Source organism: Athene cunicularia (genome assembly GCF_003259725.1).
Source record: "Athene cunicularia isolate RWA chromosome 10 unlocalized genomic scaffold, athCun1 chr10_part1, whole genome shotgun sequence".
Taxonomy (NCBI): domain Eukaryota; kingdom Metazoa; phylum Chordata; class Aves; order Strigiformes; family Strigidae; genus Athene; species Athene cunicularia.
Genome location: NW_020799112.1, coordinates 12,895,818 through 12,921,614, shown reverse-complemented (window position 1 = coordinate 12,921,614; position 25,797 = coordinate 12,895,818). Strand labels below are relative to the sequence as shown.

The window sequence follows — 25,797 nt, the reverse complement described above, 5'->3', positions numbered from 1 at the left end:
GAGACTCTAACCCTTGTACAGGCTGGAATACCTCCAGTTATTTATCTAAGAGTGTAGATGGCCGGGTCTACTAAAAACATTATCACTTACCATAAGTAAGCATTACACTTGGAAACAAACCCAAAATGTGTCCAAGTTCAAGTCTTTGCAACTTCAAAGAAAATGTGGGTATTTTACTAAATCTTTATGCTAAATGAAAATGTCATTATATTTTTCTCTCATTTTAGAGTTGTCAGAGAAGTGCTTTTTTCCATCCTTTGGGAGTTTTCATTTTTTCCAACTAATTCTCTGGCTATCCAATAAGCTGCTAACAAAATTTTAAAAAAAAATCAGACTGAGCCATTTGCTTCAGTAATTTCAAAATATTTCATTTTTTGCTTTCACTTACAAATTAAATATTAAAACCAAACTATATTTCAAAGCAAATAAATGTTAATTTAGAAAAACATATATTGGGACACTTGGAATTATTTTGAAATGTCTTTAACATCTTTTTTTTCAGTTGAGAAGCCTCATTAAAGCCACATGATTCCCTGCAAACCTTTTTGCCTGTTTGGCATTTTCCTATACAGAGTTTTCATGGGAAACCACAGACATTATCCACTTGTATCATCAATTCAGTATCTCAGGGTCTTCTTCTTTGGGATGGCTTCTGAGGAGGAATAATAGAGAACTTCATGCTCTGAGTTGATCCAGCACTGAAACTTCAAATACTGCTGAAATTATCCATATTTCTGAGTATCTGTTCGTTGCATTTCTCAAAGCCTGTACACCTATGGCCTGTTGTCCCCTCCATTACTCTCAAATAGGACCGAACTAAAGTGTTTCTGTTGAAGTGAAAATTTGTCATAGGTTTTGCACAAATTATACACAACTTCTTTGACAGTGTATAAACTCTGTGGGAAGTCTGTTAGGACTCCATCCTGCAAGGAAAACACACCCTTGATATATCAAAGGAAATTTTCTTCTTTTCTGTCATGCCAGACGCAGGGTTCATCAGGCAGAAGAACCAACACTGCCACAGTGGGTAAAGCCATATTCACTAAAGGACATGTTATTTTTTTGCAGGAATCACTTCTCAGTGCACAATTAGCAACATTCAGGAAATAGGAATTCTTGAACCTCCAAAGAAAATTACCATTTCTAGTTTTAACAGTCATTTGTTCAAGGCTTATGTAGGCATTTGTCATGAACAAAAATTGGAGTAAATTCTCTACAGAAGAAATGTTGACTCGAAAGTGCAAGGTTGTGTTGATGCTTTGGTTCAGCTTGAAAGAGGGAACCTTCTGCTGTAGATCTAAGGTTATGCTCAAGGGGAATAATAACACATATGAGGAGGAGAGCCAGCATGCCAGTGGCCAAGAGCCTACCAGGCCACTCAGCAAATGCTTTCTTTGCAACTCTTGCTGTCCTTCTTATTTTCTTCCCAAGGCCCATCTTGTTCGTTGTCTTCATCCCACTCTGCAGAATGACAGGAAAACCTGAGGTTTTTCACAGGTTTCTGAAGAGACAAACAAGCTTTCAAAAAACCGTTTGTCTTGCCTAGATGTAGCTGTGCTGGGTTAGACCAAAGGTCCAGCTAGCCCCTCACCACGTCTGTGGCAGAAACCCCTAGCAGACATACAGAAAAATTTCAGAAGTCAAACACAAGCTAATTCTTCTCCTGAGGCATCTTCCTTGTTCGTGTCACTCAGTGCATTAGAGACTGACAATAGAAGTTACATAAAACAAGAATGTTTAATGGTACAAAGGAACCATCTTCCATGAATTTCAATTCCTTTTTAAATTTGATTATATTTTTAGTATTCTGTGACAGAAAGTCCCATGGTTTAATTGTGCTGCATGACAGACGTAAAATTTTGTTCACTTTTAACCTCTTTTGCACTTTGTACTAACATAGTGAATAAACATTCCACTCTTCAGAACATTCTTCATAACTTTTGACATTGTATAAACCTCAGCCATCTCCTTTCAAAGAGTTCTAAATTATCCATTTTTTCTTCACATGAAAGCAGATACCTACAATTACCCACCAGAAAACCACTATCAAACCCAATTGTTGTTACTGAGACTGAAGCTCTTCCAAAAATTAATTTATTTAAAATAATCCAAACAGTGCAAATATCTGAAGATCAGGCAGATCTCTAAAACCTGCCCGCAGCAAATTCATGCAATTAGAATCATGCTCATAAGTGTTGAAGTCTTAAAACATTAATAGATCATTTTAATGGAAGGAGTTATTAAAATTGTATTTGATTTGCATTATTACATCACTGAATGCACTATGGAAAACTGAGTTCATGAGAGAAGTACAGCACAAAACGAAAAATTCTTATTATCTGAGTTGGAACTTTAAAATAGACCATGCTTTAAAGTTTTGCCTGAATTTTCTTTAGTTTTATTTCTCTTCTAAATTGATATGAACTCCTGTTTTTATATTAGAAATAGAAAATGAGGAGGAGGATAAGAAAATAACTGGGGATTGAAATAAATCCTCGGAAAAGTAATTTGAGGAGGAAAAAATCCTTCCCAACGTAAGTAATTTTTATCAGATGAAATGTGTTGTTCTGATCATAACAACTATCAAAAGTCCCATGAATTGCAGGGTCTCTGTAGATGATTTAAGGAAAAGTTGACCAAATGTGGAAGCAATTATAAAGAAATTCATGACTCATTAGTAAGCATTCCTTGTTTTATTTCTGTTACAAGTGACTGTAATTTCTGGATCTCTATCTGACATCTTTTCTATTGGGCACTTACCCTCCCTGATGAGTTTATAAAATTCACCATTTCATTAGTGGGACATCACCAGCAAATCTGATGTACAAATTTCTTCCTTAATCCAGTAGAAAACAGAGTCTGAGTCAATGGAATAATTTCCAACAGATTTACGAATAAACCTGCAAGAGTTAAAAAATGTATATAACCATAAGCACAAATTGGAGGAAGGAATACAGTGAATTTGCTCTGCAACCGAGATATTTTTAGTTCTGTATTCTTTAGAATCCCTGTAAAGGTACGTCCCTCATGCACAGTTGTCGAAAATAGCGTTTAGGCATTTAGACTTGAGTTGATTTAAGCTGGTACAGAAGTGTGCTCTAAATTTTTCAGGGCAGCGCAACTGTGCGAAAATGGTGTCTTCATGTTCAAAAGCTCCACATCATTTAGGGGAACTGTGCCAATAAATTAAACAAAGGAGAGTATTTCTATTAAAAATAGAAACAGTGTCCTATAGAAAAAATATTCTCTATCTTCTGAACTTAAAATATGGTTTAAGATTCAATGATCAGACCCTTAGCAGGTGTAAATCATCACAGAAATGATGCTGTAACACTTTATATGATATTACCAAATTGTCTTGCTGGTAATTAAGAATATCCTCTACGGAATAAGGACCAATGACAGGACGAAGTATAAGTTGGTATTGTCTCAGCACGCATATGTGGTAGACAGAAATATTCATGTGTATAATCTTACACCTTGCCTACATGATACCCAGTGGGCTAAAGTAATAGCATACAGAATTATCTTGGAAAAAGCAATTCTCAAAAGAAACTAAAAATCTTATGAGTTGTCTGTAAGTTTCTCATAATTATACATGGCAAAAATGAAAATAAAACCAACAGGCATGCACTTGGAAAATGTTTCTTTAAAAATGTTTCTTTAAACTTTCTTTAAAAATCCTGAGCATATTATATGCCAATGTTTTTAAAGCCCCTTTTTTTCTGTGTTTCATCCCAAGAAAATCAGTATCTCTTTTCCCATTTCATGAGTTTATTATGTCTATATTCTACAGCCCAGGGAAACAAATGTAATTCCTATCAGGAAGGTAATGAAGTCATCCTGATGAACCATGACAGCTCTGAACTTCTGGTGTAAATTTCGGGGGGAAAGGACACCTCCTAATTCAATAGCCACTTCCATGAGGAGCCATACAAGCCACGAGGTCTGCTACAGCAGTTCCTTTAGCATACCAGGATAATGATGGCTGAACCACTCGGTGGATAAGGAAATGGCTGGATGGCCACACTCAGAGTTGCAGTCAACAGCTTGATGTCCAAGTGGAGAGAAGGGACAAGTGGCATTGCTCAGAGGTCAGTGTTGGGACCAGCGCTATTTCACGTATTTGTTGGTGACATAGACAGCGGGATCGAGTGCACCCTCAGCAAGTTCACTGATGACACCAAGCTGTGTGGTAGCATCAATGTGCTGGAGGGAAGGGATGTGACATCCAGAGGGACCTGGACAGGCTGAAGAGGTGGGCCCGGGCAAACCTCATGGAGTTCAACAAGGCCAAGTGCAAGGGTCAAGTCAATCCCAAGCACAGATACAGGCTGGGTGAAGAGTGGATTGAGAGCAGCCTGAGGAGAAGGACTTGGGGGCATTAGCGGATGGAAAACTGACTATGAACCAGCAGTGTGTGCTCACAGCCCAGAAAGCCAACAGTGTCCCGGGCTGCATCAAGAGAAGTGTGGCCAGCAGGTCAAGGGAGGGGATTCTCTCCCTCTACTCCGCTCTTGTGAGACCCCCCCTGCAGTGCTGGGTCCAGCTCTGGGGCCCCCAACAGAAGAAGAACACGGACCTGTTGGAGTGTGTCCAGACGAGGCCACAAAGATGATCAGGGGGCTGGAGCACCTCCCCTGTGAGGGGCTTACAGGAAAGCTGGGGAGGGACTCCTTAACAGGGAGTGTGGTGATAGGACCAGAGGTAATGGTTTTAAACTGGAAGAGAGTAGAATTAGGTTAGACATAAGGAAGGAATTCACCGTGAGGGTGATGAGGAACAGGTTTCTCAGAGAAACTGTGGATCTCTCCTCCTTGGAAGGGTTCAAGGACAGGTTGGATGGAGCTTTGAGCAACTCAGTCTATTGGAATTTGTCCCTGTCCGTGGCAGGGGATTTGGAACTAGATGATCTTTAAGGTCCCTTCCAACCCAAACCATTCTAGAATGAATTTTTTCAGAATCAAGCTTTTCTTTAAAAATCTAGTGCTTCCCTTTCTCAGTATTAAAAGTTCATGTCTTCTAATCCTTGTGAAAATTATTTTTAACAGCTTCCTTAAGGAGATGTCCATTCTGAGCAGCATAGTCTCAGGGCTGGGTTCTCAGACGTTCATGAAATGCGCTCTCACCTGAGTTCTGCTCATGGCTTTCCCCAGTGTGCTATGGAGTTCTGAAATCACTTGGTTTTAATTCAAATTAAGTCACTGTGGGAATGGTAGGTCTAAATTCCATGTAATGAAATGCAGAGCTGATGACCAAATCCCTGTTTTCTCATTTTGGACATTAAGATCAATTTTGCTTCCACTACCCCAAAAAGCTTTAGACATAGTCAAACAGAGGGAGGAAAAGTGTAGTGCATAGTGGTGAATGATCCTTCAATGCATGTGTTTAAAATGTCCTGTAAATCCAGAATAACCAGAATCATGATGTCATAACCAGATGACATTAAAAGGTAAAAATATCTGCTATACAAGACAAAAAGATAGTTTGTATAGATTACTCATGGTAATCTTTATTGCAGATATTGAAGGATATTCTAGATTAGCAGTAAAACAAGAAATAATTTGGTGTATATATATATATATATGATTAGTCTTTGATCTCATGTAAAATGTAGAAGGCAGAAAACACTGTGTATTAGAGGTCCCTGAGCAAGAACCATTATCTAGGTATCAAGTGCAAACACATTATAATTGCAAGACTTTTTCCAAGGTATGAAAAAAATCCACTAACAGCAGGAAGTAGAAATATTTGAATGCTTCTCCTGAAGCCCTCAAAACCAAATTTGGATGCCTCTGTGTAAGACAGGCTCCAGCACTATCATCCCTCCGGGAGCTCTGATCAGGCAGTCTCCTCATCTCAGTATCTGCACAGTCCAAGCAGGGACACAGTGAATATTAGCATCTTTCTGAAGCTACTTAATGTATTTGACTGGTTTTTAACCTGTTGGTATCCTGATTTCTCTTGTATCATGTACCATGAAGCGCAGCTTTTTTCATTATTAATATAGAGCATACAGGTATCCACACGTGAAGACTAGCAAAATGCTGCTGGTTGTAAAACAGCAAATATTTTGTATAGCAGGAAAATTCTGTGACCTGCCTACTAAATGAGCACAGTTTCTCATGTATGGCCCCCAGTGAACTCATTCCATTTTGTACATACTGGAGCTTTGCAAATCTCCAGTTTTGTGTTTAGCAAAGCAGATGTGCAAATGGAGATCCTGGTGACCTCACCTCTGAGAATCAGGCCTTGGACACACATTACTCTTCTGTTGACAGCAAGAGAAATGCGAATCAGTCATCATTTCACACCTGCAACTAATGTAGAAATTGTAATGATATAACTGAGCATTAGGAATAGAAGCGATGCTTTGGACACAAACCAGCTATATTTAATGGGAAAGGTGCAAATCCACATTATGTCTCAGGATGTGTATTAGTTGCAGCCCTTCTTTAATCTGGAAAAGAAGAATTTCATCCAAGGGAACTTATGTTAAAGAGTTTCTCTTTCCTCTGGCAGAAGTGATGATTAGGCTACAATTGGCCATTGGTTTTATTTGTAGTTGGGGATATGTGATTTTGTTCATACAACTTCAGCTGGTAGGCCAGTCTCAGTTCAAGATCCTGATCTGCTATGAATTCCCCTTCACAACCAATAGAGCAATGAATCTGAGGCAGACCTGAGGACCTTACCCAACTCCTTTGACCTGGACAGAGCTGACCTGGTACATCTGCAGGGGGGTGAGATTTCACTGAATGTCCTGAGTTATCCAACTCCCCTCTGCCTTGGGAAGTCTGTGCCTCCAGACAGGACCCTGGGGCGAGGAATTACAACAGCTTCTCACCCACTATTTTCTTGTTGGTAACAGATGCTCTGCACTACTCCTTGGGTCTTTTGGACTTCTACGAATGCTGTGGCAGGTATTATCCTGATTGGGGCTCTCTTCACTAAATCACATCTATCAACTGCAGAGCATTTGGGGTTGGAAGTTTGTCTGCTGCCCCATCTAGGAGTAACAAATCTTGGGTGCGTAGAAAAGTACCATCACCCTTTACATCCACCTGCTTTAGACCTGGGAATTCCTCACCACTTGATGGTGTTTGGAGGTTTCTTTCTCAGTGTCTAACAGGTGGCTGCTCTAATGCCTCCCAGCCTACAGTCTGATGCCTCGTGGCTTTCCTCCTGGCTGAGAAATGTCTACAGATGGAAATGAGCAGGTTTGTCTCCTCCTGACAAGCATACAGGGTGGGAATGGGTCACACCGGCACATCTCTCCTTGAAAAGTCAGGGGAGACTACCACCACCAATATGGGCCCCTGGGCAGTTACGTGACATTTGGCTTGAGAAAGGAAACCGGTTTGTCACCTCATTGCCTAATGGTGTGATCTCAAGACAGAGCTGAGGTGTACCTATGGGCACAAGAGATAAGATTACATTATTAACGCTGTACTCTTCATGTTCAGAAGATATTCTAGCTTCCGACCTCAGAATGTGATACATTAAAAATGTGGGATTCTAGGTTACATAAATACTAATTTATAGGTTCTTCTACCAAAGAAAACAAAGCAACTCTCCCTACTCATCCTCCTGATTTCTGTTAGAAGATACAACAGCTTCAAAGTAGATGAGAACTGTCATAATCCATGAGGCCTTTGCCTGAGAACTGTATATACATATAGGAAAGGTGTTCTTACCCAGAATAACGTGAGCTATAGATGAAGAATGTGTGAATACTTTTGTGTAGCAGGATTGTATGTATGCATTCTGCAAAATGTATTTTGGATGCAGTTGAGAATAGTAGTATGTATGATTCAAAGTAATCAGATACATTAAAACATATAGGAAGGGCATAGAAAGACCAGGGAAAGTACAGAGAAAATCAGGAAAAAAGAAAGAGAATAGATGTGGAGACAACTAAAATGATGACAGATGTGACAGGCAAGATCAGGTAGAATAAAACCAAACAGTTTATAAGATGGAAAAATGCCTCTCTGTACCTTTAGTGTTTCTCCACAATGACGTTATAGTGCTTTACCTACTCTTGATGCAAACAAAGCAACTCCTGATTTTTTTTCCCCTGTGTAAGATGTCCTTCACGCTGTGATGAGATCACTGGTATATTGGTTCATTTTAATCTTTTCAGAAAGAATCCAGGAAGTGCAGTGAGGTCATGACTGCAGTAATGTCTAGAAGGATGGTTTTATGGAGGAAAGGAAGATTTTTCTTCTCATTTAGCAAAACTGTAACAGAATTTGTGGCTCTCAAGTGTGTTGCACAAGTTAAGGTTTGTTTGTCTGTTGCATGCTTTTTTGTAAAAGACAGCCTGCTTCATACTCCTTTTTTTTTTTTTTAATTATTGCACTAATCCAGCAAAGCTTGCAGACAAAGCACCCCGCTAGGGCAGTGCTCCATCTGAACAATCATCTAGAAGCATCTTTACCCATGGTACCTCCCCAGTCATATAGTCAAGGGGGGGTGGAGGAGGAACAGACTCCTGTGATGACCTGAATGTCCTCACATTAGACCTTCTGTATCATTCAGAAGGCAAATGCCTCACTCAGAACATCCTAGTTCCCATCTCTTTCAAGGAGAAAAATCCTTGGGCCATTCCCCAGGGCCACGGTACCACTGTTTAATATGACACATTTGTGCCTCATTCATCAATGGAGTAATGTCAAGCACGAATTTCAGACAACGACTGTGGCTCGGAAGTGCCAAACTTTCACCGTTACTCTGATTTTACCTCCAGTCTTTTCCACTCTCTGTTTGCTAAGTGAAGTGACAAGCCTTACTGATATGATTCTAAAAGATCTCTGGATGGATTTAATACTGGGAAAAAAATATGTAGACAGATGGAATCATATGCCTCGCTTTAGCACGGCCAATGTATTGTATTTTAATGTGTTCTAATGAACTTAAAAATTACTCCCGGGTGTGTTTGCTGCCTGGGTCAGAGGGGTTATTTTGAGTTTGCTGTCTTCCTGGATTCTTGAGATAATTCCCTCCGGATTTGTTGGGTCAACAACAAAGTGGTGATAGCAAATACCCTGCTTTAATCCGGTGCTGTGCTTTCCCCCTCTTTGCAATGTGGATTTGTGCGTACTAACAGTTACACTGCTCCTAGTTTAACAACTTTAGGGCATTAGTGACATGCAGGATAAAACCAGTTCCCCTTTCATACCTAGAGACCTAACGTCCTGGATGATCTGTGTGACACAGCAGATGCCTCAGGTTTAGTTTTGCTCAAAGAGTTTAAGAGCTTTAGTTGCCCAGAGAGGAGTGGGAGATTAATGGCATTCATTGATAGTGATAGGGAACTGTGTGCTCTAAATCCCACTGCAAGCAAAGAAGAGCCCACCTCTACATACTACTAATATACATAACTGTAGAAAGCCTTCCTATTTAAAAAGACTAATTAATAATGCTTAGTGGTCTGAATTTCTAAGTATGAATTGTCAGGGATTTCAGCAGGCTTAGGGAGGTGGGGAAATGGGTTAACATTGCATTGTTTAAAATTACAGGGTTTTACATTGCTTAAAATGATAAGCAGATAGGGTTTCCACAGCAGATTTGAGACATTTGTTCTCTTCTATTTGTACTAAAAATTTTGGCTTGAGCTCACATTGTCATTCTACCCAGACTGCTTCCCAGACGAGCTAATTTGTCTACCTGTGTTCCATTTTAGGCCTTGGTTTTAATTTGAGGATGATTCCTGCTAATACCAAAGACTGGATAGGACATCCATTAAAAGTCTACACAGCAATTGAAATGGAAAATTCCAAAAGAAACCCTATTAGAGTTTTTCTCCATCAAATCAACATTACAGACTTCTTATGCATTTCTTAATTAGACATTGATATTAACTGGACTGTTGCATGATTTAAATCTAGCTCTTAATCTCAGCTATTCTATGCTGCTGTAGTTTTTATGACATCCAACTAGCGACTGCTTTATGCATTAATCTATCTGGAAAACCACCTTCACATTTTTTTTGTCTTTTTTTAGAAGAATAAAGGCCCCAAGAAGGAAATGAAAGCTTTTGGGTTCAGCCATTAGTAATTTTCTGCTTAGTATTTGAAAAATTGCTTATTTTAATTGCTTCATAGAAGAAAAAGATATCAAAGCTAACGTTCTTTCTCTCCAAACTTTGTAATTATTTCTCTCAGACTCTTATTTGAAATGCCTTGAAAGGATTTTCATTGAAATGTAGATTTCTTCTCTTTCAAAAGTACTTTTATTCCCCCGTGCTTCTTTCCCTTTTTTCCTAGTGACTTCCTCTCCAGATTTAGAGCAAAATACATAGACTCCTATCTCTGGACACCGTAGCATGTGTCACACAAATGTCCCTTAAGTACCATCTTCTTTAAAACTAGCCTTCCCATGGCCTAGCGACTGTGCTGACAAATGGCCGTAGGTCTCAGACAGTTTGGTATCCTTGGGCTTCCTCCATGGACAGTGAAGAAGTCATAGGTATTATAGGGCTTTGCTGTATCAGTCATGCTCATTCTGAAAATTGTTGTGTGATTTGCCTATTGATAGCACTACCAAAATAAGGGGAGCCTAATAGAAAATTTTTATAAATCTTAGTGAACATGTCAGTGAACTGAAGTATGGGGTTTGTGATAAAGTCTAGGGACAGGTAAACTTTGTATAGTTTCAGATCCTGCTTCCAGGAGTATAAATCCTGAATATCCTAATCCAGGAAGGAATCTGCTAACCAAACCCTCTAGTTAGTTCTGCATTGCATTTAAACATCAGTAGCACAAAGCTTCAGGATCATGTTGGCCTCATCAGTGGTCCTTGATACCAATACAGCACGAATACAGTAGCAAGAAGTTCTTTATTTCACCTATACATTTTCAGGGAACATTATTTACTAATAGATTATGATCTGGTCAAAATGATCTATACATTCATTACATCTAGAGTGGGGTTTCATAACTCACAGTATCTAAGAATGAGGCAAAACTTGCATTTGTTTATAGTGCAGCAATTCTGCTCAGCAAAAAATAGGTGCAGAGAAAATACTGTCCTAAGCACCTTGTGATCTGCTCTGAGTCCCAGGTGATTTCTCATGCCAGCTCAAAAGACATCTTTAAGAGCCTCAGAAGAGTGGGGACCTGGCTGCCTCCGAGAGTCCTCAAAATATAGCTGTTCTCTCTGCAAATAAGTGGCCCTACGAGCCTAGTGCAGTCATTCCTAAGGTTATCTCCTAGGGGGAATCTTCACAGTGGAACAAAACATTTTGAGAAGAGAAGATTGAAATGAAGCTAAAGCATTCTCAGTATCAGATTTTACATGCTTTTTTTTTTTTTTTTTTTTTTTTTTTTTTTTTTAACACAAAAGGGAGAAAGAGAACGAGAAAATGAGTTAGAGGAAGATGGAGAGAGAGATGGTCTGTTAAGCAAAGCTACTTTTTTACTCTCTGAATTTACAGTCCTGATAGACATCTTTATTCAAAATTACTCATTTTTTATATTCAGATGCTACAATTTTCAATACTAGGTCCTAGATTTGTCTGGACAGATTACCTTCTTATTCCCACAATGAAACTTAATTATCCTTTTTATGTCTTCAGATACTTTCAGTCATTTCCTGAACTGTTTCTGGGGACAGAGAGCAGCTGATGGGTCAGTCAGTAAAGCAAGTACTGTGCATCCCTGTTGGCCACACATTTTTGAAGGTAGGAGCCCTTTGGCCCCAGGTCTCCTTAGAAGGATTTTGAGCACTAGTACATGTAATTTGCTCAGATCTACTTTTGCTTTTTGACTAGGCAGAGACTCGTCATTTTCTCAGCACCTTTCTGTGTATTACTTGGAAGCATCTAAATGTGAGTAACTCACCTGGAATCTGTAGAAGGATATTTGAATGATTCATCTCTGAAACAAGAATAACCCCTCATGAAATACAAGATGGAAATGACTACATGGTTTAAAACACACCTTCCTGTATCACTGCTGTTGCAGCAGAAGGGAATGTGTCTGAGCAGTTAAAGTCCAAATGACTGAATAAATAGGTTCAAAGCAGCAGCAGTAGCACAGAGCGCCCATATAAGTTGCTGGTATTGAGTATTTACTCGACTTCGGGACACCTCATTAGTTTCATCTGTAAAGAAACCTATAAGACACATTATCCATTATCACTGCCTTCTGTGTCTGAGGAAAACTAACAAAACATAGTCAACATGGAAAGGTTGAATAAGATAACCCAAAACTTGCAAGTACTAAAGAGAAAATTATAACAAGTATCCGTTCAGTCTCTGAGAGTTATTTTTTGGCTCTTACTATTTTTGTAAAAGTCTCAATTGTTTAAATAAGAAAGTAAACAAATGTTACAATAAATTAAAATGTAAATAGACATAAGAAAAATCACCTAATTCATCAGAAAGTAGAGAGATAGCACAACTGGTGTTTGTTATAGAATCCTTTATGAATGAAACGCTGAATTCCAAAGGGCTGACCTGGCAAAATAATTTTAATTCATGAATAGAGGAGATGTTGCTGTGGTACACAGCTATGCTTTATGGGACTGAACAAGTAGTGGTCAAATGCAGTTCACATCTAGACTGGGATTAACAACAGACTTTGTATGGACTTTATACATTGTATATTAAACCCAAATTAAACAAAAATCCACTTACCCTGAAATAGTATTCATATCCCAGTCACATTTCTGCACAGAAGATGATTCTTCCAAGTCCAACTTGTGACCCCAGCCTGGAAGCAGGGAACAGGATGGTGCAGTATCACTGAGACCACAGAGTCTGTCATACCAAAACCAGAGATTAAGACAGCACTGCAGAATAAAACACACATTTCCCTGTCACACCCAACCTACATTTTTTCCTGATGAGTTTATCACTCTTAATAATTTCCACTAGCCTGAGAGAACAGATAAACTGTTTCCTATAAATACAATAAATAATGTTTCAAAAGACATGGCATTTATTCAATTCACCATTTCAGTGATGCGAAATAAATGTAAACAAAAAAAGATGTCTAAAGCATCATGATCCTGGGATAGAGGGTCTGAGGCTGAGTCCCCATTTTTCTGTCGATGGGTTCTGCCATCTTAGACCAGTAACTTCAACCTTCAGCCTGGGTGCATTTGTCTGCCTCCATAAAGCAGATAGTTAGCACCTTTTATAGGGCTCGTACAGTACAGTGTACTGTACAATCTGTACAGTGCATGGCAATAAAGTAGGTCCTGATCTCATCTGTGCCCTTGCTCCATGTGACTAGAAAATGAGTGATAAAAAATAATAATAAGCTCTGAATAATTATGTATTGTCTTTATAGTGAAGCAGGCCTTGAGCATTGCATGGTCTCCACTGGGAGAAGTCCCATTTAAAAAAATCTCCCTGGCACAAAAATGAATCGGATCCTGTCACATGAATGGCCTGCATTTACTCTTCTTTTCACTTACCTTCTAGTCGTTCATTTTCTCAGCTGACTTGTTCCTGTTCCCTGGTTGTCGGCAGGAACTGGGTAACAAGAACTTGCTGGAAATGGACTATTAAATAAATAAACAAACAAACATGGAAAGAACTGCTGACTCATCAGATTCACTATTACAACCGTTACATAAAAGTATCAAACAACAAATGCAACTTCTGAACGTCTCGTGATTCACTTCCCAAACAGCAAGGAAGAAAAGCTAAAGAGGATTTTGACCAGAGCTAATGAATTTGGCACAACACTGGATTTTGAGATCATAAGGAACTCGGGCTGAATCCAGGTTGAATTTTTGGTCTGTCTGAGCAGCAGATGTTCTCCTTCCTGTAACCATTGCAACATTAAGCACTGCATCCATCATCTGTAAAAAGGCAATACTTGGATTACCCCGATAGCAAGGACCTCTCCACTATAGCCAAGAAAATCAGTTAGCATCTCGGCTCTAGCATACTGAAATGTTCAGGAGAATGCTCCTTCCAAGCTCCTGACAGAAGCTCTAAGTGTGATATCAGGGCTACTTGTTTCATCTGGGAGATGAAGAAAGCATGTTGCCTAGACTTTGAAGCTCTTAGAAAAGGTAACAGTTCACACCCGCTGCACTGGGCTTGCTCCAGGTATGGGGCATATCCCCAACAGAGATGGAGCAAAACAGAATAGGGCAGAGGCAGAAATACCATGAGTAACCTGATGGATATTTTGGTGAGAAGAAAGGGAGAACAATTGTAGGAAAAATCTGCTGGCCATTGTGTCCTGGAGCATCTACTGCCACACTGAAGCAGAGTTTCCATGTGGCTTTAAGACATATGCCCTAAGAAAGCATTTGCAATTGAAACTGCTTCCTCTTTTTCTTAACTATGCAATTCCCATGGGCCAGCAGTTGCCTTGCTAAATGAAATGCTTCTTTAGGGAGACTGCCTGGCCCCAGGGATTGGTAATGCAATATAGTGCCTTTCATCTCTCACCCATGAACCCAAGTCAAACAGAGTTTGGTAAATGGCCAGTAACCCTTCCCATCCCAGGGGCTGCTTGGTGACATGTGTGAAATGAGGAGGGTCATCTCTGTGTTTGCTAGAAGGCAAGTGTCAACTTCACTATAAAAAGGGACACGGTTACTATTCATTATCACCCCGTTTAACATTTTGAAGCCGAAAGAATGAGCCCAAAAAACTCAGCCAATGATGTTTGTCCCAGTACGTCAGGGCTTGAAGAACGTTAATGAGGACAGTTGCACTATAGCAAACCCGGCTGTGCCTCTCCTGCAGACAAGACATCCAAGTCTGAACTACTCACAGTGGCATGTGATTGCAGTTGTCCCCACATCTACATGGAAATCCCCAGGAAGAATGGTTCGGTTTTCAGATGCAGCAGGCACTGAAGCGTGGCCATGAAGTTACAGAAAGCTGCAGACTTCTGCAAATCTGCATTTGGGGGTCTTAAATAGACACGGGCAACCTACATAGGGACACAGCATCCAGCACTGATAGAGTTAATGTGCTGAGAAATCCGTCACTGGAAGGCTCTGTTCTCTCACCCATCATGAATATACTGTTCTGGTTACCAAAATAGCTGTATTTGGAAGGGTTGAAGGCCAGAAGCTCACTGCGGTACCCATTCTTGCCCTATGCACTCCTCCTTTTAAGGTCAGACCTTTAGCATCAGGAACCTGTTAGAAGAAAGAAGAATTGCTTTAAAAGTTGTTGCCACTCTGGGGGTTACCCTGGAAGGTCTGAGAGGGGAAAGGGAAGGGCAGGGGCAGATAAACACTTGGCCACATGAAAAATCAGCTGCCCCTAAATTTCAATAGATCTGTGTAAACCTCTGAAACCTACCCAAAACTCCAGCCAGCTTGTTCTTACTCATAGTGTTTCCAGTCACTACTATAATTTTGTAGCCCTTCTATGCCATAGCAATGATAATATCGTTGTTGTCAACTGTGACTAGTTTATCCCTACCATCTTGATTAACTGCATTAAATTAGTATACCTATGTTAATTAAACAGGAGATGGCAGAGGCAGCTTTTACTTCTTATTCTTTGGGGTAGATCATTACCCAGAGCTTCACAGGTTGTGGAAAAATAACAATACAGACACACCACACATCATATTCCAGCTCAGCTGATACTTTACTCATACAGCGGTCCATGATTTTTTTCGCATATGACAGTATAGGCTTAATTACCATGCTGCTGCTGCATGGCAGCTCCCTTCTCTTTTTTTTTTTTTTTTTATTTGTATTATTTGCAAGTCGTAATCATGTTTTCCTGTCATCCCCAAGCAATGTGCGTGCGTGCGTACAGGCAAATGCCAAGCCTGGAAAGGAAATTTGATGCGTGTCCATGAATTGGAGTTTTCAAACTTTGGCTGAAGATTAGTACATGTAAACATAGCTCTGCCCCCTTCATCTTGGATAATTGGTCACAAATGCTACTTGACACTTCTCAAATCAGACACTTTACATACTTCTGAGCATAGCTGAACTTTTTTGGCAGGAATTAATTTGCTTTGCAACTCAGCCGCTCATTCCTGGCCCGATCCCTACTCCAGTGATTTCAGTGCAATGTTCTGCCAGTGCAAGAAGCACAGAGGCAGGACCAGATCTGTTTGCTAGCGTTGACGAGCCTGGCTTTGTTGACTCCCTCAGAAATACAATTACTTCAGTTAATGTTCTGCCCTTTGCCAGCCTTGATTAACAGTGGGATTTTTACCTTCGGGTCCCTCTCTCTATTCCAATTACTGTACAAGTCACACTGCATCAGGGGACATCTCAGAAAAATGAAGATGCTAATGTAGCATCACCAGAAAATGCAACTTCCGACATGGCAGGACCCTTCCACAGCAGCATCAGCTTCATAAGAGATGGCTACAGACACTATCTGCCCCCAAAGAGATTATCTCAGTTTTCTCCTACCTCTCCTGCAAGCAGTGCACGCTCCGGCAGAGAAGGGGAATCCATTTCTGAAGTACTGATGAAGTTTGAAGTAGCCACAGAATTTCATGCTATTAAACAGCCTCCTGTTTGCTCTGACATTGCTGTGTGTTTATTCACTGTGCACCGGTACTGCAAGAGCTGAGCAGACCATATGCTCACTTAGAAGAGCTGCCAGGTCTCAGGGCGCAATCCTGTGTCTATTCCAGGAGGGGTTTGGGGCAAGAATACGTTCCATAAAGGTTTTCACTAGGAATATTGTATTTTATCTGGTGATTTATTTCTGTCCAGCCTCTGGACTAAATGGCAGTTTATCAGCATATCCATGTACATCTATGAATAGCCAATGGAAAATACCATTCACCCTTTATTCACTGGGATGTTGATAAGCTGCAGCATATTAAAAAAGTTTGTCGGTTTGTTCTTTTCACCTACCAAGTGGGATGTGTGCCAGCATGCCCTCCTCATGTTGGCTGCTTCATCCAGAAAATGGAGAGAAAATGATGAAACAATGTCAGTTCTAGAAGAGGGCAAAGGGTCACATGAGTTATTTTAGCATTATTGTCTTGCTCGTCACTAACGCTGAATCTGTAAATTAGTTTGAGTTCTTACCTGCAGAAGGGTGAAACCTTGCCCTGTGCTTCACATATAAACCATGAGAGGAGCAAATACCTGATCACGCACTCATGTTGCCTCGGTTCTCAGGGCTTCCCACAACTCAAAGCACTGATGAGGAGCAGCCAGAACAGGAACAGTCCTCACAATGTTTGTCCCGCCTCTGGTAACTTATGCCATGACAGAGAGCTGCCCAGTGACAGTCAGGGAATGAGCTGCATCAGCCACCTCTCTGTGTGCTTGGTCCCCACATTTTCCAGTCATGGTCTGGTGATGGTTCATCCCTGGAAAAGAAGGGTAGCTGGTGTTACAAGAGATGCAGCAGATTCACTGTGGAGAAGCAAATGCCCTCATTGCCCCTGAATTTTCCATGAAATAATGAAAGAGAAGACATTGCATGCTAGTATGTCTTGGGTTTTCATAGATTCTTACCTTAAATTAAGCAGAGGTGTATCTTGCCTCCTCCTGTTTAACTCGGATATTGGAACCATCCTGAGAGTGGTGGATATGATATTTATAGGTGAACAAGGCACCAATTGGCAGAGAGATGTAACATAGCTCTAAAGCCTGAGCTAAGGAGGAGGCTTAGTTTCCATTGCTATTATATATCACTATATAAATTTAGCTTTCAGGTCCTAGACATTTTAAAATAACATGTCTAGTGTTAGAATAGAAGAGTATCAGAAAAAGTGAATTACAGGTTACAGGCTTCTAGTATTTGCAGTAAAAGAGCTATTATTGTAATTACACCTATAGAGTACTCATTTATGTTGTTATTAGGGGAAAAGGATGGTAGAATTAGGATGTATGGAGAGAAAATCTTGCAGAAGGGGAGCCAAATAATTTAGCTGGAACAAAGAACTATGATGTCCACTCAAGATACTTCTGTTTTCAGCCCGTGAGCTCACTGTGTGTGTGTGGACCTGCAATGTCCATGATCTAGGGCAAACCACTATAGGTGACTGATGTCTGATACAAATGGGAACAAACCACAGCCCGCAGAAAGGCCTGACCTTACACACAAACCCCCAAACCGGGAGCCTTTTTGTACCATGGAACATCTCCATAGCCTTTGCTAGGTGAGAACGGAAATTGTCCAAATGACTCCGTGAGCTCAATACTTCACAGACAAATATCCTTCCCCACTGCCAAAAAAGGTCAAAACCAGACTCTTGAACATTTGAAATGATACTAAAATAAGAAAAAAATCTTTTTTTCAGGGGAAAGGTGAATCTCCATTTTGACTCATTATTTTGTGGCTGGGGCTAAGTGGCCATTATTAGTACATAGGTACCCGCTGTTGTAAATCCACTGCATTGCCTCCTGGATGTCATTTCTGAAAGCAAGTGAACTGTTGCTTCAGTAACTAAAGATTTACTTACTTAATGCCTGGTGTCATCAACAAATTCAGGATGACAATGACATCCTACTTGTCTAAGCTAATATACAGCTTTGCACTCCCCTTGTTTTTCTTCTCATTCAAACTTATGGCTTAGTGTTAATGTCTACCACTAACAAATATTACAGCTGAAGTGAACGAAGTGATGAATTAACACGCAGTTTGCATGCAGATAATTAGAAGTCCGGCCGAGTAGATCACATTATTTAATGTATCATCGTTATGTTTGCATTTAAAAAGCATCTAAACAACATTATTTCTTCTAGAACTCCATCTCTCCGGCGCTCTGACACCAGGGACTGTGTCGTGCATTTTGGTAGAGATTTGTTCTCTAAAAAATGATAGAACCACTTGGAGCTTAAATAATTGCTGTAATAAGTCAGTAAGTTGTCCCTACTTGAGAAAACTCTTGTGTCAGGAGTAAAACTCCTTGTTTGGCTGTGCTGCAAGAAACAGGATGATCTTTCATTATGACAATTCAAACTGATCTGGTTCCTCCAAGAGCAAACTATATTGATTTACAGTACTAATATAGAAAAAGCGGAATTAAAAAGCTGGTTTATTTAGAAACTTATTTACTCCTAAAAATGTCTGTTCAGCTCATTTTTAAATTTGATTTCTTATCCCAGGTGAATTACACTGCATTTCTGAATCTCAAGAACTGTTTGTGCCTGATAACAGCTGATCGAACTACAAGCACAGTTCAGTCATTTTGATTGTAAGATTTTTGTTTGTGGCTTTATTGGACAATGGTGTTTGCAAAGGAGAGATTAAGAGCGCCAGAGACAGAATTACAGACCATGGTTAGTGCATGAGACTTAGTATTAGTATAGGACCACAGTCTGTAAGATCAGTGGCTGGCAAATGAATCCAGCTTGCAGGCAGAATCAATGTCTTGTTCTGAAAAAACAGTAAGGAAAATCTGTGCCAGTGTTTCAGCATGACAAATGAACTTAGGCAAGTTGAAGATAATCATGATTATTTAATATTCCACAGCTTTACAACTCGATACTCTGTGGACAAAAGATCAGAAGGCTGCTGAGTCCAAAGTTTTGAATCTTTGGGTCAATATGCTTCTCATGTCTTCAGCATTTAGTTTAATTTAGGAGGAAACGGTTCTGAGCTAAGATAAGATCTCAGACAAAATTGACGTGGACTCACAACATGGCCTAACATAACAATTTAATCTATCCTGTGCTTCCCCTGAAAGAAGGCTTAATAACTGTGGTATGATTTCACCTGCTGCTTCGAACATTTGCTCATTCTTTTTTCCTGAGCAAATTTGGATTATCAGATGGCAAGCAGCTTTGTTCATGGTAGACAAACTTGAATTCATTTAGGATTAATAACAATGAGTTCAATCCTGGATTCAATGGCAGTCTTAATGAATGGAGTCTTTGGAAGACAAATATTTGTTTGTGTTAAAGAGAAATAATTAATTCTCAATTTTCCTGGCTATGAGGTGCACAGGGCATATGACAAAATGTTTTCCTTATGTATCCAGCCTTGGACGTACGAACTGCAGGAACATTCCCCAAGCCCTGGCATTGCAGATACAGGCCATTTTGACCTTGTTATTTCCAAATCTAAAGTTTCACAATGAGTTATTTGGTGTGACAAAAAACATATCTTACTCACAGTATTATCTCAGGCCCTCTTTGTGATCTGATGCTGGGGAGTGAGGAGAGAGAAAGGTCCACGTCGCTGCGATCCATCAGCAGTCGTAGGTCGAGGCAGGGCTACTCAGATGGAGGGATCCAGACTGGATCTAGGTTTTGGCCCAATCCTCACCATTGTCTTAGACATGGGCGTCTTCCAAATTCCTGTGGGAAATCCCGCATTCTTTACTACTTTCCCTGTCTCTTGGGAAGCAACCGGAGCACACGCCAGCACCGTGCCCAGCCAGGGAGGAGCTGGCTGAGCCGCCAGGCTGGGCTGCGCTGCCCAAAACCAAGTACCCGCTGACCTTGGTACAAATGAGCAGACTTCTGTAAATTTACCCTGCAGGCAGTTTTACCCTGAAAAAACATTGCCCACATTGCTAGAGTTTAGGACAACAAATTAGAGCTTTTCATACACGCTGGAAGCTTTTTTTTTTCCTTTTTTCTTGCCCTCCCCTGCCCCTCCCCAGTAACATCCAGTTGCTTAATTCCATTTGAAATCACCCAGGGTAGGCACCTAAATACCTAAATAATCTTGTCCTTCATGCCTGTCAACATCTTGAGGCACCTAACCACCTTTAGAGATGTGGTGTGAAAGCTTGTGAACGATGCAATCGAGGAGGGAAACAAAAGACAAGTATCCCTATTTGCTGCCCAAGAATCCACAAAGAATGCTGCTTCAGCTCTGCTCTGATTTCTAATTAGATTATGAGTGATGTAGGACTCTGAAGCCAAGCTGGAGTTTGTGCTAGCACTTTGCATGTATGAATGACAAAGGGACACCACTTTCATATTGATTTAAGCAAGCCAGTGGAAGAATGTTTAAACAGCAAGTGCTTGATGCCCCAGTTTGCCAGAGCACCTGGAAATATCAAATTAATTCCAGGTGTTCTGCCATTAAGACAGGCTTGCTACTTTTACAGCCACACACACAAAATGTGGCTCCCAGTTCCACAAATAAAAACTGAGTGGTTTCGGCTCCTAATACCTCGATAACTCTGACATATTGCAAGTTCTGGAAAGAATTTTAATCTACATAGTTTTTTTAATAGGGAGGGGAGTGAGGGGGGAGGGATTTTAAATATGCTGCATACAATTTGTGATGGTCATCTCTAAAATGCAGCTCCATTATCCTTTTCCATTTGGAATGAATGAGGCTAATTAATTTCAGGCCATACTTGATGAGGTCAGCACCATACGAAGGGTGCGTGCTAGACATTGCTAATCTCTTTCAGCTGAGAGTGATGAATTAAAGATGAAGCATTCCTTTGCAGGCCTAATTTAGAATGTATATCAAAAACCTACAGCAAATAATACTATACCCTACAACAAAGGAAAACTTGTTCTCTCAGGCTCCCATGTAGGGTTGATTTTAAAGGCATTTTCATTTCACTTTGGAATTCCAGCTGTGGATGGGTGAAACAGTTCAGAAAATTCAAGCTTTCTCTCTTTCTATTGCTTTTATGGACAAAAGTACGCAAAGGGGGGGCTACGGGGAGAGAGAAACTAGTCAGTGTTTGATCCTGTATATACTGTGATTCTGACTGTACGCTCGACATTTAGGAAAGCTGCCAGGGTCTTGTGCTCCCCAAGTACCTGTGACGTGACAGTCCCCTCACGGTGCACGCTGAAATTTTACTGTTGGGGTTTTTTTAAGTCTGAGGGGAAAGCTATCAAGCATCCTGTTTTGTTCAGCATCACCTCAAGGATGTTTTGTTGGACGTTACAGGCTTTTCCCCTGGAAGCAGTACGGATCCGGCAGTTCTGCTGGGTCACCCAACAAGGACACAAGAGCTTCCAAGCCAACACTGAGCTGTATTTCTCTGTAGGGAAAAACACCTTTCTATGCAAAAAGGTCCCATCGCATCTAGGAGTGCAGGTAGCAAAATCTAACAAAAGTCACTCTGAAAGCAACCTCACCAGGTCTGGAAGCTGTATAAATTGCTACAGGGCTCTCAAATTTGCTGGGCTTGGGCTCAGCCAAGCTTTGCCACCTTTCCCTTAGGCAAAGCCCCCCATAAAGTCTATAGGAGTTTCCCCTGAGTGAGGGACTGCAGGATTTGGCCCCACGGGCAGCAAGAAATTAACCTTAATTGTCATTTCAGTAAAAAAGGGACTATGAAATTCTAATCCAGCCTCAGAAGGAGGCTGAAAACAAAAGATCACCGGCTTCCCCACCACTTTGCTGTTTAATACCTGGCAGTTTCTTGAAATTCTTGACAGGTTGCTGCGAGTCGAAGTTCCCAACTGGTGGCCATAAGCGGCTGCCGTCTTTGTATCCCAGTAGTCCTCATTAGAACAAAGCTGCTTCGAATTAAATCCAATCTACATGCCGAATCAATCTTTCAACCCTTTGATTGCTTCTGAAAATATTTATATTTCTTAATAATGCACATTTTGTCCCACAGCCTGTGATTAAACCCAGACAAGGTCCAGAGAAGCCTGAAGTATATGTGGAAGGGGTTATTTTGGGCAGGAAAAGAAAGATAAAGAACACAGGTTTTTCCTATTGTGAAACTATTAGAGTGTATAAATCTAGCAATTGCTGTTGTATAAGCATCAGAGTGGGGTTGTAATAAATACAGATTGGAGTATTATAGTAACCAAATGGAGTTTATGGATTATGTTCACTAGTTCATATTTCTCAGCTACTACAATCTAACTAGCATCGTGCTGCACTCAGCTCTATTAATATTCCCTATTAATATTCTCTTTACATGTTTGTGGGGATAAAAAAGTTAGGAATCAACTGCTGCTCTGTGTAAAACAAACATGTTTAAAGAATCATGCCCTCCAAAGAAAAAAACAAACAAGGGGATGCTGTAAAGTGACTGTGTTGGAAGGGCACGGGCTGTGGCTGGCTGAAATCGGCTCCGTTCTGCTTAAAGTTAATAACTTCCATCTGAGTGAGAATCTGGCCCTAATGCAGGGCATTTGCTGCGTGAAAATTAGGATGCAGAAATGAAGACAATAACTTCTCCTGTCCCTTACCCAGGTAAATTTTTAAGGTGGTAAATAGCAAGCTTTGTCTGGAGATGGGAACAACACAAAGGCTTTGAAGCTGTGCTTTGTGGTAAATAGTATATTATTCCCTCCTCAAAAAGTAAAATACATCACAGGTAAGATATGTGGAGATGAAGGGAAGGATAGATTCCTTGGCTGAGAAGTAGCCCAGATGGGGCCTGATCCTCCAGAGTGGGAATTTGCCATCGATTAAGAAGGTAGCTGTGGCTGGGGACACAGATCAGATAAAGGCACTGTACCTGTCTCCCTCCCTAAACATAAATGACTGCCCTTGTCTATAATAAAAGGGAAAAATTGACTTCAGAAAACATGCCACGATAAATCTCCTTGGACAAAGTAGTACAATGCCTGGGTGAGAGGGAAAGAAATCCTAGAAACTAAAAATATATAATGTTTGTTTAATATCATTGTCATCAGCAGCATCACATGGTAAGTACAGCTAATATACTTTAGCAGTAGTTGGTAAATGCTTGTGATAGTTTTGCTGGTGACAGTTTCCCCTTTTATAAAAGAGAGAATATTCTCAGTTAAAATATTATTCATTGATTCCTTCATCACATATTTCATTATATTAAGCTGTAATTTCCTAAATATGTTAGGGGGGTGGTATTATTATTATACATACATCCTAAGTCTTGACAGCTATTTTGCATTAAAATATGATTTGGATGCTCAGTCTTTAAGGTAGAGAGAAGGTGGTTGGGTTTTTTTTTTATCATCACCAAAAATAAGGGGAGTGGAGTGATGAAAAAAACCTCTCACAAATAGGGATGGATTTGAAACCTAAAGACATGCAGGAAAATCCATTTTGGATCAGGCCCCCAGCAGAATATTATATTGTATAACCAATATTTTCTGAATATCTTCTATTTGACAACACTGATTTCACACTAAACTTGGAGTTCATTTCCGAATAGAAGATTTTTGTATAGAAACTTTAAATCATATCCCTTCGTGAACACACACATACCATAGAGGATATTGTCTTATTAAAGGGTTTAAGCCTAAAGGTGTATGCCTATTTTTAAAAGAAATTTTCTGATTGTAGATAACTGCTCAATTTGATTTAGTGTCCAATGATAGTGATGGGGTTGATAACTGAGCATTCATCGGTAATTCATCTTGTGCTAGTAGAAATTTACAGCAAAGCAGTGCTTTCCCAACACTGACAAGTCCTATTAATCTTCTTCAGACACATTTCAATAGGTGTCTCCATCTGTGCCCAACATCTAAACACTCTGGCATCACTAGGGACTTGGAGACACCTTCATTTCAGGTTACACTAGTGAAAATGTGATACTAGATTGTACTCTATTTTTAACCTAATTCTCTCTTTTCATTCAATTAGCCTTTCTTGCCTGCATTTTTCTACTCATGTGTAACATCCTTTTCCCAGGAAGAGCTTAAAAATGTGATTTAGTTACTTAAAGAGACAGAATCTGCCAGGGCAAGAGCAACCAAGAGCTTAATACATAAAAGCAGGATAATAAAGCTCACGCATACAGTGTGGAGACCAAATCGCCAGCCAGAAAACCCGTCCTGTGTTGCACGCACGTAATATTCGCCTCCTGATGCACCTCTTGCAGGCATTGTTCACTTAGGACAGGTCTGAAACTGAACACCTAACCTCTGGCTTCCCAAATTTTAAAACAGTTGCAGAGTATTTGGGGACTGAAATCCAGTATGTACCAAAACATCTCTGTTTGTTCAGGCTGTACGGGGATCACTACCATACATCCCCACTTCACTTTACATATACGGCTAATGCATGAACAAACACAGCACAGTCAAATTACAGCAATAACATTTATGGGTGGATTATGTTCCAACTTCCTCACTTATTATTAAAAGCAAGTAAATTGCAAAGCACATGGAAGAGGTAGGGTGCAAATGCGGGCGAATTTCCACTCGGAACCAAATGTTGTTTTTTCACTTTCAAAGCTGCGATGAGTTTGCTAGCAGACGCAGCACAGCTTTAAAGCTTACTCATTCAAAAATGTGTGTTTGGGTTCTTTTTTTCCTCCTTACTCCATTTACGTTTGCCTTTCAAAGAGGAGCAGATGCACACCATTTGGGTTTGGGTGGCTCCTACTTGCTCTGAACTTCCTTCTGAAAAGAGCAAACCATGAGCCGTGCGTCTGCTCCACAACTCAGAGGCAGTTTCAAACTTTGTTTCTGGCTTTATGAAGTTCTCTTGCGAGTCGTATTATAGATCTAAATGACCTTATTGTAGGTGGCAAGTTTAAATGTGCCATATTAATAACTTGTTATCCAAGACAAATTAAGTCCTTATGTGTCAAAAGCACTCTGCTCTGGATTACCTACAAGACAAGTATTTATTGAATAAACGTTGGATCCAATTTCATTTTAATGTGACTGACTGTATGCTTCAGCCCCTTAGAATGAGATAAAAACACTCAAACCTATAACTGTGTTGCAACATTACACCTAACTTGTCTATTTCTATTATTGTCTTTTTAATGTGGGATCTCAAAAGTGTTTGGGGTTTTTAAATAATAATTTTTTTATATTATTATTATTATTATCATATTATATTATTATTATTATTATTATTATTATTATTATTATTATTATTATTATTGAGAGAGAGAGAAAAAAAGATTGGCATTCAGCCTAAAGAGAAATCATTGAAACAAATTAATCCTATGTCGTTTAAATTGACATGGTAATCCATCATCAGCAAAGGGAAACTCT

The 25,797-nt window shown here is 40.0% G+C and overlaps 1 long non-coding RNA gene across 8 annotated transcripts; it reads right to left on the bottom strand.

Moving 5' to 3' along the window:
- Positions 1 to 418: 418 nt before the first annotated feature.
- On the bottom strand, positions 419 to 23,777 carry LOC113483910. 8 transcript variants are annotated; one of them, XR_003399134.1, is made up of 7 exons: positions 20,036 to 23,777; positions 17,056 to 17,282; positions 16,748 to 16,903; positions 13,429 to 15,120; positions 12,644 to 12,766; positions 11,847 to 11,882; positions 419 to 2,836 (listed from the first exon to the last, which is right to left on the bottom strand). It is a non-coding gene; the product is annotated as an uncharacterized LOC113483910 (long non-coding RNA). The 8 variants fall into 8 exon arrangements; XR_003399132.1 differs by lacking the exon at positions 11,847 to 11,882 and having other exon boundaries at positions 419 to 1,501; positions 2,761 to 2,900; XR_003399133.1 differs by lacking the exon at positions 11,847 to 11,882 and having other exon boundaries at positions 419 to 2,900; positions 13,429 to 13,515; positions 14,748 to 15,120.
- Positions 23,778 to 25,797: the final 2,020 nt, after the last annotated feature.